We start from the raw sequence: 15440 nt of genomic DNA on the forward strand, positions 1-15440 counted from the left end.
TGCCTAAGAGAATACTTTGGTGTTAATCTATGCACTGGTCATGCAAAAACACCGTTGAACCGACAATAGCTAACAACGAACCTCTCATTTCAAGGGCTTGTCCATGTGGCCATACAAGCTACCCCAGTGCAACCGTCTTCTGCAGGTGCCCAATTATTTATTCCCCATAAGCATAAATCCATTCGATGGACTGCCCGAGATCGCCAATCAAAGATTTATTCTCGCTTTTGACTCGTATAATGAAGTGATGTTGGAATTTAGCTGCGTTTCTACAGGCGTGGGACGAGTCGAGCAACAGTTACTAGGGCGCTGGGTGCCGCACGCTGCGCAGAGATAGCGAAAGACGAATGCTGCGTTCCGAGTGTCATGGCCGCCATATCGCGATGCCTGCGCTGCCGAGCTAAAAAATATCTGCATTATGAGCCGCTTCCTTGGTCTGATGGAGCTACATGGGAATACTGGAGCATTCTCATTTTTGTATCATTACGCCATCATTTCTTCAGAGTAGATCGTTACTAAGAAAGATGAGCGATGGAAAATATTGACAGAGTAGAATAATGATGTTAGCAAATGATCTTATGTTTACAGGAAAATCTGTCTAAAAGTCGCGTCCTTATGTTTACGGTGAAGAATATGATTTAGTTTTATTTTTGATTATTGCTTTAATCAACTTCGATCTACCAAAACCACATATTTTCAGCTCTCTCTAATTGTCACTTTAATTGCGAGCCAATAATAATGCGCTATTTTTTGCACAGCTCTACAACACCGAAGTATAGTCTGATATTGACTGCAATGCATTCATCAAAGCGGGAGCAGTCAAATGCAGTAAAAATCGAAGCCCTCTGCATTCATAATGAGCTAGGAGGCTCACGTTCCGAGTGTCATATGCACGCTGGCGTGAGAAACGCGTTAAAAAAAATCAATGACGGCCCGCAATGGACCATAGAATGCAGTCTCGCATTTCAATGAACATTTCTCTTTAGCTCAAATATCAAAATTTAATTTCATATCGTGGTAAGATAAGGTGTTTATTATGCTTTGAAAATACGAGGCCTTTAAATGTATTGATATCATGTAAATTAGAAGATTTAGAAATATTGAATAGATTAGGAGAAGAGTCCCATAATAAGTATTCCAGGAAAGAATAACACCTAAAAATATCTCTAAAAATTTCCTCGTACTGAAATGAGCTTCAAATTTTTCTAGCCCTGCCGCGTGTTTGTTAGCATGCGTGCTTGTTTTAGCAAGAAACATTTTCAGGTCGGCCGGGGCGCGCGGAAAGATCATAACAAGCAGCATTGCTCTTCTCAAAGGACGTGATAATTCCTGCCCTAGAGAAGGAGCAAGGAAGTCGTCTCCATAACTCGGCCCGGCACATTTGGGCTCGGAAATTGCAAAGCTGTGAAAAATATTTCGAAAAATTGCAGGAATTCGCACACGGAAGATGAATGTAATGTGTGTAATGTAAATTTTTATGCATGCAGCAAAGTATTTTTTGTAACTCGTGAAAAAGGTTTTAAGTTATATTGCTTAGAGCGAGTAATTCGATAAAAAATTGCATCAATAGTTTGGCACAAGACGAGAGTGAAGCGGTGCAATATTATTCTTACTTTAATATTGTTGAGGGTAATTTCAATCACATTTTTCAATGAACTGACGGCAGTTTGCTATTTTGCAGTTTGCAGCTATTTTGATTTTATTCTAAATCAACCTAGCCTTTGCTGACATAAAAAATGAGTTAAATTTGACGAGTTCTTTCATCAACAAGCTTGAATGTAACTCATACAACCTTGAAATGTCGTTCACTCATATCGATCCTTCAGACAGAAACAAAAGTTATACAATGAAATCATTGAAGGTAAACCTTGAAATAAAAAAAATCGCATCTTAAAATTAGATGTAAACAAACCTACAATACAGTGCCAGTGTCGCGCGTCCGTCAGAATAGAGCGAGGCGATATCACGAGCTTATGGATGGTGGCGGCCTTCCGGCCCATCTCCTTTACGAGACGCGCCACTTTTTGCCCCAATATCGTTATTCACGCAAGATGGAATGGCGACGGCACTGAAGACCAAATTTGAACTGAAAATGAATCTGATTGATAGAAAGGAAAAGTTATGAATCAACGAGTTATTTTGAGAATAAAAACTAAATCACTTCTGAACGAAACTCGTTAAGTGTACAAAGATTTGAACGAATCTCGTATATAGTGCACAAAGAATTCAATTCAGTGTTGAAAAAGTACTTTGCTTTTTTCATGTACTACGTCTGCTTACACACCTTTCTCACGCTGCTGATTGTAGTGTTTAGTCTCTTTCAATTTCAGTCACAGCAAAAGTTCCATTTTTAATTTATTAACAATAAACATAATGCAGCAGAGCTCGAGAATCGTCGAGTCCAGAACACTGTGAGCTGACGACGCGCATTTCATGAGTGATTCAATCAGAGGAAAATATTGATGTTTGCAATGCAAAATGTTTATTACTCATTATTCTGAAGCTTTAATTGACAATTAAAGATGCTGGAAGTCAGTAACATTGGTACAATTTGCTGATATCACAGTTCTATTAGAAGCACTCTTGTTATGGCTATGAGACTGCGGAGCACATCTAATAGTGCAAGCTCAGTTTCATCCATAACGTCGACTGCAATTATTTATTTGAATATTTTGTGATATGCATTACCATCGTATTTCTTTCAGCCAGTTTGCTTTGTAACTTACACGTGGCTCTTTTATTTAATGAGACGATATTGCTGATCATTATGTGATATTAAGAAGATTAAACATTTTTATATTACGAAACGGCAATGATTTATGCAGTTTTTAGATGTAAAAAAAGTAACAGATCATTAAGCAACATATACTGTAAGCAAGTCATGAGGGGGTTTACACCTGCAGCTCTTTTTTGTTTTGTAGAAAAAAATACGGAAAAAATTCATAATCAACGACCGTATTGTAATTTCGAAGCATTAAACTTCAATAGTATTCAATAGTTTAAACTTCAATAATATTTTCTACCCTCGTCTTTCTCTTGATTCCTAGAATAGAAAGCGAAGCAGCTGCTCAATGAAGTATTCAATGTATCGCCGATGCCGGCGACATTTGCCGCCGACTTTACACTTCCGTTTAATTTGGCTGAATGTTCCGTGATGGGCACTTCCCTCACGACACACCGGCACACAGACACTCGACTCGAGGCTCGCCGACCCTCGAACTCAAACGCTTCCCTCTTCGCCAGATTTACAAGCGATCTCTCGCCCTTGTCACGTACTTTGCAGGCTCTCCGTAACCGCGCAGTTTAACTTGAATTTCTGAGCTGTCGATCACACAAAAATTTATATTTACGAAACAAAAGTGTAAGTTTTGTTCAGTGTACACTGAGCAAAGCGATTGATATCAGTATTAAAAAATATGCAAGTACTCCCTTTCCAAAACTATTCATAATTGAATTTTTATTTTATTTGTTTTATATGCCAAATGTTTTGTTAAACATACTTAAATCAAGAAACCTTGTTCTGTAACTGGTGCCTATTGAAGCATATTGGTTTCGTGATTACATGAGCTCAAACAAAATTTGTATAAAGCAGAATTTAATTTACTGGAAAACGCTTAGAAACAAGAGAATATTTTTTTCCGAATGCCTATGATTGATTTTCATATTCTCATTATATTATACGTCATTTTAAACGATTTACTTACTCATTTGAATCTGGCGCCCGAGAGTAAAGAGTTTCCAGATAATTTGTTTTCAAGAACAGCGAAAATTCTTTGAGACGAAGGTCTATAAAGCTGGCTTTACTCAGGCCATGTCGGTGCTTCGGTCGCAGGCAATTTGACCCGACGATCCCTCTGTTTTGGCCTCATCCATCAGCGTCGACGTCACGCTCTTCCTTCCTGCGATCTTGCAGCAGCAGCAGCGACTGAATTTCGAGGCGTTGCTAGCTCGATCCACAAGCCTCGCAGACCGAAAAGTCTAGCCAACTGCCCTCTTCTATTTCCAAGCTCGAGATTCTATATATGCCACTAAGGTTTCGTGGCTTTCTTTAAGCTTTATGTGGAAGAAAAGTAAAAATGCTACGAAATGTCCCTCGCTCGACTACCGCTCAGTCCCCGTTGGTCAGGGCCGTAACAGTTTTATTCACACGGCGGGTAAGAATAGCGGTGAACTGATTATCTGTTTGGTAAAAACGATTCCTCTACTTATCAAGCGCAATCGACGTACTTCGAATCATTGATATCATGAGTACGCTTAATAAATTTTATTTTGTATTATTCATTTGAGTTTTTTCGATGATCTTCAGTCAATTATTATCCACACGTTTCTAAGATTTTGGTTTTAATTTCAGCAGGGAATGGGATTCTGTCACGCCTCCTGTCCGTCTAAATTTGTTTACGTTCCGTGCCGCTGCTGTTGTGAGGGAGCGCAGCGCGGCAGACCACCTATACGACACTTCGAGAGTATTTACAATCCCTTCGCCGTAATAGATAAGAGTTATAAAAGGTGTAATAAATATCTTGGGAGCAACAAATACAATTAGTTGTAAAGGTAAATGTTAAAACTTTGGATTAATGGTTTAATTAACAATGATTTTTAATTTTACAGCAATTTTCGTCAACATACATTATTTTTCCAACAATAAAAATTATTTTTTCTTTTTTTTTACGGCACTTACATAGTGCTTCTCGAGCAGTTGAATTTTGAAATTGAAATCTATTACTATATTAATTTAGGGAGGGCACCAAAATGTAAAATTATGAATGGAATGCACAGCACAAGCCAAGCTCTTCGAATGAAAATAAAAAATGCTGATATTTCCAGAGATCTAAAGCTGCTGCCGAGTGATGAAATTATAGTTTGGATTTAATTATTCATTAAATTGCAGAGACGGTTGTTGCATAAAGATCAGCTTTATACACGAGAAAAAATTGAGATTCCTACAACCCTAAAAAAAAACTTTAGTGCAATCTTTATCATTGCTCAAATTTCGGACTCAAACAGATTGCGAAAAACTGTTACTATTGGTAATTGAATCAAACTATTCCCTATGATTAAATTAAAAAATTACCACACAAAGACGATTATTTATATTCTTATATGTTGACTACAACATACTCTCGCTAGACAACGGAATGTGACATGAAAATAACTACAGGTAACGAGTACAGATAAATAGGCTCAATATATGGGAATAGACTCAATATATGAGAAAAAGGACTAAAGGATTTAAAATCTTGAATATCATCCAACTTTGATCCGGTGTTGCCGTAATAAAACATGTGCCTTCATGCATGAAATACGTACTCATACATTTTCATGGCGAAATGAAAACGAAAATTTATCTACTTCAGATATACAAAATTAAATAATTAAACCTCTTTCACCCTACAGGCTGTCTCTTATACACATCTAGATGTGTATAAGAGACAGCCACAGTACCGATGCTACCATATCATTCATTTTACTAGAACCTCGTTGCACGCAATATATATCTGTCTCTTATACACATCTGTTCTCATGCAGGAACTTGCTGGCACACGTGCACTTTCTTCACGTAGAGCGACTATTAATATAGTAGATCTGTTCTCATGCAGGAACTTGCTGGCACACGCGCACTTTCTTCACGTAGAGCGACTATTGATATTGTGGATCTGTTCTCATGCAGGAACTTGCTGGCACCCGCGCACTTCCTTCACGTAAGGCGACTATTAATATTGTAGATCTGTAATTTTCATGCAGGAACTATCCTGCGCACGCGCACTTTCTTCACTGTTAGCGACTCGGGCTTCATTAGTAAGGAGCATCTTGAGGTGCCCTTATGGTGGCCGACACGTTAATACTATGGCAGCTTAGTCCGTGAGAAGCTCCAGTAATTACTCACACATGGCCTCTTTTGTTTGTGGAGGCCGGCCCGTCTGTTCGAAACTGAGGGGAGCCAACTAACTGCTGATGGACACGACTTCGTGGCGCTTGAGGAGTGACGAGGGATTGAGACAAACTCCTTTGAGAGGAATACCTCTACGGTTTCTGAGGAAAAATAAGACGACAGAATGTTAAAGAAAATAACAAGTTTTCCCGGAAGAAGATAAATCAGGAAATGTAAGTGCAACTATCCGGCCAACATACGATTTTTGATGCATGACCGGGCAGGAATTTTTTGATGCATGAACATAATAAACGGGTTAAAAATTAGTTTCCCCAAATAATTGTTTCAAGCGATAAAAAAATTCCTTTAAATGAATTTATTAAATAAATACTGGGTGGCAAAAAAACTTGATCCGGCAGAAACTACATGTAACGTTATTTATGAAGATAATTGACGAGAATTTTTTTAATTTAATTGCAGTAGCTATTTTATGTGCTTCTCTTAATTCTTACTAGTCTTCAATCGTTTCGTCGATTTCGAACTTTTTTTATTTCCGGCTGGTGTCCTTTGGATGGATTGTGTTTGGACAAATTTTGCACCACTACAATAGATTTTATTTGTTCACCTTGCGTGTGAAAACTATCGGAAAATATGGCATGACGAGAATTGTGCAAGCTGTTTTTACTGGGAGATCCTTTGAGCCTCACGGCAAATCTTTGAAAGCGAAGAACTTGTTTATCGGGCAAGCGAAAAAAGTTAATGTTTTCATGTAAAATGAATAGATGAAGAAATTTTATGGTAATGATCAGTCAGTTTTATTTGATCCAGCAACAAATTGTTGAAATAATATATTTACTGCAGTTGCAGTAATGATGCGAATCCAAGAACTTGATTCCTAACTGATTCCTAGTCTTGAAGAAATGTTTAGAAAACGAAATATTTCATTTCATGTCCATCCCGAGCGTTAACGACCATATTCAATTGCCTTAATCATTTCGGAACATTATTCTAACTAAATAATTATTTACAAAATTAATATAGCAGTTATTTTTCGCTGAAAGCCATTCTTTTTCTTCTTAGATTACTAATAAAAATATCTCGCACATGCCAGTACGAGTTTGACTTAAGACTTTTGCTACTTTAAATCTGCGCAAAGCAGCGGCGTCCGTGAAAGTCGAGTTCACAAGAGCATACGCCGCTTGTGCCTCAGTCGTTTAATTCAATCACGCGCCGCGTCCGGCCGCGGTGTGAAGGTAGGAAGTGCAGATCAAGTTTCCTGTTAAGAGTTTGAATAATTGATTGACAGTCCCCAAGGGTGCCACTTCAGTATAGCGGCAGACCACACACAGATGCGCTGCCCATCCTCACGGTATACATGCTGGGAAGTTGACGTTGAACTTGACTTTTCGAACCTCACAGACTGAATAGAAGACGTCCCGAATAAGCGAATGTTCTTTGATTCGTTATGATTCCCAAAATTGAGAACTCGGGTGGCGGAATATTGATTTATTATTTTTTTTGTCAAGTGAAAAGCTGGTCACGGAGGACGTTTTCTTGCACGGCATATTTCTTCATTTTCAATGGAAAGTTAGTAGCAACGTTCTATTCCTCTAATTCTATGTGCAAATGCTGGTAGGGTTACTGCCGGAACATTAAAATCAAAAGGATTTTATTAAAACTTTGCTGCCAGTTGTTATTTTAAATTTTACTTCTGTTTATAAAGCTGCTTGTCAATTATTTGCGATGAAACTATGTTCGTTTAAGTTAATTTAAGAGCAAACTTACACGACGCATTTCAGTACCACCGTCGTTCCTCAATGATCGCTGTCAGTAAAATGGATGCAGTCTATCGAGTTTGATTTAAAGATAAAATAATCATTCAGAGCGGATTAGGAGCAACCGGTTATGCGATTACAATACATTGCGTTTTCTCTACAGTAAGCAAGCATTCCGTGCGGTCGATCAGGCGAGTCTAAATGTAATATATGTTACTTTTCTTTCCAATCTACTTCTTGTATTAGAGTTGCGAGTAAAAATTTCAAGTATTCAATTTATTTTCAAATAATTTTTTCATGCGCTCAGATGGGATATTACATACTTCAATTAAAATATTTTTAAACCCCCAAGGAAGCAATAATGTAAATTAAAATTTTATGCATGCCAAAAATTTTCTTCTGTAGTTTAATAATGGAATCATATATTAGGATTTGAAAAATTTGTCCCATTACGCACATGTTAATCTCGATCAACTATACATTGATTGTTGTTATTGTCATCATGTCCAACAAAGAAGATCTTGTGAAGTTGTCTGGAAGTAATGCTATTGATAAATTACACGAATTATTGTTAATTAATCATCTCATGCTAATCTAATGTTCTATATTCTGATTAATATACACTCAGCAAAGAAGCTTCAATTCAACCTATACCTCTTCAATTGTCCCACCAATTAATTAGGTATTATGCCGAGTCCAGCTCGATTTATTACTGATGAATCTTTTGCTAATAAAACATTCCCAGTTCCTGGCATTCTCTTGGGTTATTTTTTGCTCTAATCCCCGAGCAGGAGATTAGAATTAACCTGCCACTCGATTCCTCGAGAAATTATAGCGAGTTATTTAAGTGCAAAACAGAGTCGCGCGTGAAACCTAAAATGATTTTCAGTGGAATTTTCTGTTGCCAAATATCGATTGTAATAATTACTCCCGAGAGATGAGTGCTATTCCAAATCAGATGCATTTTTTATTTAGATTCGTCAGATTTTCGTCCGAACATGATCTGTGTAATGGAGGACAAGCAGTTCTTTCGCATCGAAAAAATTAAACATGTTAAATAATTTAGGTCGTGAAATTTTAGACTTCCGGGTTGCTTTTTTTCCTCTAATTGTGTACGACAATCTACATTTTAATAATAATTAATGGTGCTGGGAGAGGTTCCTCAACCATTAAAGCGGATTTTATTTTTTTAATATGCTATTAATGGCAAAGAATTGCGGACGCATATTTTATTTGGAATAATAACAAGATGAGTGAGTTATATATCATATAAAATTAATACTGCAGGAGATGTTCTAGGACTTTTATAAACATAACATAAAACTCACAGCGATTATTCTAGCGTATTTTTGAACTTAACTTAAAATCTCAATAATCATAAAATCTCACGCTAATCCCAGCAAACGGTTTTAAAAATCTTCTTCTTGGTCGGTTTTGCAGGCAAGCAGTTTACGCCCTTCGGTTTCTTGGCAAAAGATAAGCAAAAGTTGTGTCCATCATTCACTCATGGCAGCCCAACAAACGCGTCCGAAGTTGGTCCGGAGAATTTCAAGGCATTTACTCAAGCATTGTTTGTAAAGAACGTCAAAGTCTGAGGCAGCCGTAGCCCTTGTCCGACCTGCAGACTGTAATAGCTTATCGGTCCATCGAGACAATCCATCAAAACTTGTCGGCCGACACACTACCAAACTCCGATCGCCCGGACAAATATTTGGCAAAAATCCTGGAGGCAGCAGCCTTTCGGCCGGAAAGAAATGAGCAAACGATAAGTTGTTTACTCTGGGCGCGATGAGCCGAGCCCTGGAAAATCAGCAATTATCGACGGAGGCTTTGATTTCGTTGGGACTTTGAGCGCATTGCAAGAAAACACGGGAGGAAGTTGTTAGCAGACTTTCAAATTTCGTTTTCTTTACCCAAAAGTAAGTCCAGTGATGTGATGTCATCAAGGTTTTTTTAATAGGTACATATACCATTTAAAAAGATATATTGTCAATGCCATAAATGTTTACATATTTATGGTTAACGGCGTGAATACAAACTTCTATCATATAAAATCTTTTATCACGAGATGCTATGTAAAAAAATCTTTTTTGCCTTGCCATCGCGGCAATTACTGATAATCAGAATTTCGTCTACAATTACCGAAATTCAGGTAATGATAAAAGTAAGTGCAATGCAAAAGGGAAAAGATCCCTTAATCTGCATAGATCGTTCAGCGCATCAAGTTGCATGGAGAATACCGGAGCAGGCAGCATCTACGGCAATCTAATCATCATTTCAGAATTAAATAGGATTCATTACCGTTTTCCCTGCTCCCATCAAGATACTCAATAACTATTGATTTCTCAATAAATTTATGAGTAAGTTTAGGGCAGCAAGATGGCGAAGCATCAACGACCGAAGTTCAAAGCAATTTAGGCCCTTTAACGAGTGCTGGATTAGCGAATAGTTGCGCAGTACGTGCCAGTACACTGCACCCGACACTGCACGGTACATGCCACCTCTGAGCCCCAGTTCCTCACATCTCTGAGCCCCAGTTCCCCACATCTCTGAGCCCCAGTTCCCCACATCTCTGAGCCCCAGTTCCCCACACCTCTGAGCCCCAGTTCCCCACATCTCTGAGCCCCAGTTCCCCACATCTCTGAGCCTCAGTTCCCCACATCTCTGAGCCCCAGTTCCCCACACCTCTGAGCCCCAGTTCCCTACACCTCTGAGCCTCAGTTCCCCACACCTCTGAGCCCCAGTTCCTCACATCTCTGAGCCCCAGTTCCCCACATCTCTGAGCCTCAGTTCCCCACATCTCTGAGCCTCAGTTCCCCACATCTCTGAGCCAGTCTTACCCCAAACATTGGCGGATCAGGCTGTTATGATCCTATGGATAACTGAATCTACGAAGAAACAAAATGTCAATCTTTAAGTAGCTCGGATGGTTTGCGAAAAAGACAAATATTCTAGAAAACTAATAAAACTGATAACAGAGATAAATAGTGTCCCTACAATGCCTTATAAAATGTTCGATATTTTACCTTATGTTATAAAGTACCTAACCTGTGTTTTTAACTTGACGTCTTCAAATCACCAAATATCACAGCAAAAATTGTGAGTCGAGAAATAAGTTAATACTTCTTCTCTTGAAGCCATCTTTCTTGGTCTATGAATACCACGTAACCGAAGCTCGTCGCACCTCATTGCATTTTTATAACGACACTCACGTGTTCCCCGAACGTATTACGTTCATCGTAACGAACGCGAGGTCTAGGGTAGCTATTACACGGCGCGTGGTGTCGCGTCGTCGTAAAATAAGCTTCTCTTGCGGCGTATGTTCGGCACCCGAAAACGACTTTAAAATATGGACTTAATACTTTAGTAAATCAAATACATTTATTACATCGTCGTTAGATTCTCTGTGAATTACTTAGTTTCAACCAGTAAAAATTTCTGAAGGCATTAGCGAGGTTATGTAATCTAAAAAACGCCTAAACCCGAATAAACCTGGATTAAAGGTGAAAAATGGCATAATTGACACTCTAGCTGATACAACATAAAAATATACCTGTTCAACCACGACACATTTTTAGCACATTTTCTCATTTATGGAAAAATGCACTATTGTGCTCGCCATGTCCGTCCGTCCGTCTGTCTGTCTGTCTGTCCGTCTGTCCGTCCGTCTGTCCGTGACCTCAAGTTTTCGTCGACGAGAAAATGCGCTCTCTGTCACTCACTGCAGTGAGTACTGAGTTATATTTTTTAATTGAAATAGCTCACTGATGCGCCATTATCACAGAGTTCTTCTCATTGAAATTTGATAGATGTACGCCTCTTATAGGCCTGTAATTACCAGCAGCTCAACGGAGCCTCTATTACCAATGATCCGTGGGGTAATAAGGCGACTCGATTGCTGCTTGATGCAGTCGATCGTTGCTGGCGATTAGCTTCGTGCTAATTAGCTTCGTATCGCACTCCATAGATGAGGAAATTATTAATCTATTTCTATTCGGAAGTTAAGGTGTTAATCAATTATTTGCATGAATGTCACATCTAGATTAGCTTGATTGCTAATGAATATTATATACAACGAATAATAATAAAAATTGCGTAATTTCCTCAATTGAATAACAAACAATTTAACCAGAAATTTAAAAGATGAGCAAACACCTTGGGGGTTGTCAGGGTGTAAAAAAAGGTTCTGTATTTACAGGCCGATCTTTCTGAAACTTCACTAACATTTTTAGACCATAAAAACAAGAAATTTTTGTTCGTCAGAATTTTTTGAGAAAATGAAGGAAAACGTGACGTGCATAGAAAACGGAAAATTTTTACGTTATTTTTTAATCAATTTACGTGCTACAATTAAAAAAATATATCAAAGAAATATCATTCAATTCGTAATAAAACATCGATCGACTCCAGGAGCCCTTTTTCATTTTTTTTTTTTTTTTGCCCAGACTTCTTTCCATTTTCCCCCCTCCTCTCCATTCATTCCTTATATAATTCAAACACAAGATAAATCGGAGAAAAGGGCTTCTAGATATCAATATGTATATCAATATTGTAGCTTTAAATTAAATTAAAATTAAAGAAATATAGATTTTAAATGAGGTGATTCAAAGTGTTCACGAAAGCCATATATGTGTTATCGACTGAGAAAAGGAAGTAAAGGCTAAACAATATGCTTGATATAATGTTTCCCCAGCATTTTCATTGCCTATTTTCCGTATTGAGGGTACGATCATACGCGGCATGACTTATTGTCATCCACTTTAACATGAATAATAACCTATTAATACAATTTTTCTCCAATAAATCTTTGTGAAAAATGGTAATAAGGTTCATTTTTATATAAATTTGAAACTGCCTCACACATAAATTAATGCACGCACATACTTGCGGTATGCTGCGTTCGACGCGTTTTTTCCGCAGCTATAAAATGAGCCAAAAAAACGGAAAAGCCAAATTCCTCGATTTTTATACCCAGACTTAAAAATGCTTCGAAGACCTGCTACATCATCCGTTCAAAATATTGTAGGATCCAATAGGCGATTGAATTCACAAAAAAAGTAACAAAACCTTAACAGTTGGCCTGCGCAAGACTGTTTCTGCTGATGCGCATCGCGCACAACTGTACTCTTTAACATGAGAGGACCGCATGTGTGCAGAAACAAGATCCTTATACCACGCTGAAGAAACACTTTTTACAAATATTAATCGTGACAGCAAGACCTTATTCAACATAACAGTCGAACCTGCAAGTTAAGATTTGAAAGAAATGCATGAATTTCACTTTGGATTTTGTTGCAATATTTTCAGACGGCGAAGCGAGGCATGGCAAACTGAAATAAATGATTTTCCAATGTCGACCTAAGGAAATATTTCGAAATACTGCCGTGTATGTGGATATATTTACCTTGATAAACGCAGGACTCAACGTTATTTAGCAAAAAAAAAAAAACACGAAAGCGTCTAATTCAGGAAAAATAACTTGGAAGGTGGAGCGGATTCGGAATCCAAGAGGCACTATCGTTGGAATTCCATTCAATTTTAAGTATGATCGACAAAAGCTAAAGAAAATCGAGCCCAAAGCATTGAAAGTTAATCTTTAAAGAATAGAAATCGGGAAGTGACCGTTAGATTTAATTACCTGCAATCGAGAAACGACATACTATTTGATGGCTTCTAGCTCAATAGTAAATTTTTTCAATGCTTGTTTCAAGTTGAGTTATTCGAAAAAAGCCACATAAAAGGGATGCTTAAGACGATGCAGTAAAAGTAAAAATCTACTGCATGGTTGTTGCACGAATCTCTTCTATTTTGTGCATTTATAGTTCAATGAAACTGGATTAAATGTTATGAAAATAAATCCTGATAAATCGTGGTAATAACATTTACTTCACCTTCCATGATAGGCATTTTTAATTTATTCATGTTGTTTTTTAATTAAGAATTTAATGTTATATTTATATTCTAAAGTTGTACTTTAGACAATTGCAGGGAGGAAATTATTTATTATTATTTTACTGTTCCCTGGTTCCGCGTTGGGAAATGTTGTAAATTTTTTAAATTTATATTAAAGATTTTTTGTCCAAATGTTAACTTGCATGCATTACTTTTGTTTCGTAAGTTTTCAATATCTATCTGAGTAATCCTTGCCTGATTAACTCTTTTCGTTCCTACCCACTCTAAATTGAAAACAGATGTTTTTTTACGTCACTTCGCCTTTGATCGTGTAAGTTTTGAACTACTGTGTGAATTCAGTCGTACGCTTGATTAAATTATTGAATTTTGAACAGATGATTGAACTGGCGTCCGAAACGTTCGATATGAAAATGTGGCGAGTTATTTTGTCATTTGATTGAAATTTAAATTTTAAAGGTATTATACACACATTCACTTATTAGAGATGTGCCGGAAATTGAATACGAGGTTGAAAATTATAAAATTCACAATTGATTTGGAGTTATTGATGCAATTGTGCTTGTTTAGTTAATGTAATCTTTATATGGCAGAAGTAAATTTTGCACGAGATATAGTCTAGAACGACTAAAGTTGTGACACCTCGTGGAATGAACCATGGCCGGATGTTTATAGCAGCAGTGGAGTGACTCATGGATGTTAATAGCAACAGTGGAGTGACTCATGGATGTTGATAGCTGTCTCTTATACACATCTAGATGTGTATAAGAGACAGGACACCAGCAACACACACCAGCAACACACACCAGCAACACACACCAGTAACACACACCGGCAACACACCAGCAACACACACCAGCAACACACACCGGCAACACACACCAGCAACACACACCAGCAACACACACCAGCAACACACACCAGCAACAAACACCAGCAACACACACCAGCAACACATACCAGCAACACACACCAGCAACACACACCAGCAACACACACCAGCAACAAACAGCAGCAACAAACACCAGCGTGCAGGATGCACAAACAAAGTCTGTACTGAAGAGAGTCGCTGCACACAAGCGCTTGTTTTGGCCTTCTTTACGACGCCGAAGACTGGCGCTATAATCGGTCCAACTGCGCGGCCCCGGCAATTAGCGATGATTCACTTAATAGCTCGACACGAGTAAAACTATTCCCGTCATGAGCCCAGGGAAGGACGCAGCCACGAGTTATGCTCCAGTCTCTACGCTCAGAAAATCAACATCAAATTTTAATTTCTGGGAGTCATGCATCGTTCGCTGCAAAAACGCTTCGAAAATTGCTTCCAGCCAAGCTTCTCGCTTATTAATGCTTTCTCTCGGACGCTGTTAGCCCATAGCAAATTAAGCGCTGAACAATAAGTAAATTCATTAGGAATTAATTCTTCCAAACTGAAATCATGGAAAAGAATCAGTAAAATCATCATAAGTAATATTTGTCGTTTTAATTGCAAGTTTCTATAAATGAACGCAATTGATACCTGATTATAGCTATCCATTTAGTAACGAAGAGAGAAACTTTAACGTCTATCTATACTTCGATGTTCTTTCTGAATCAATTTTTGGTACCATACACTTTTTGACATTTGTTCGCACGGTGCGGAAAAACATTAATCTCCACGTCCCAAACTTTGCACGAAATCCCAGACTAATTGAAACTTGTTATACTTATTCTCAATCGACCATTCATGTCTCTGGCAAAATCATTTAATTTATGAACAGAATATGTTCAATCGATAATTGACAATTTGAAAAATATAATAGAAAATTTGTTTTTGTCAGTGTTAATTCAATATGGTAACAATTTAGCTGGCAGTTCATGAACGCCCACCAAAATTAAGTGTAGAA

Source organism: Hyalella azteca, unplaced genomic scaffold, assembly GCF_000764305.2.
Source record: "Hyalella azteca isolate HAZT.00-mixed unplaced genomic scaffold, Hazt_2.0.2 contig12444, whole genome shotgun sequence".
NCBI lineage: Eukaryota > Metazoa > Arthropoda > Malacostraca > Amphipoda > Hyalellidae > Hyalella > Hyalella azteca.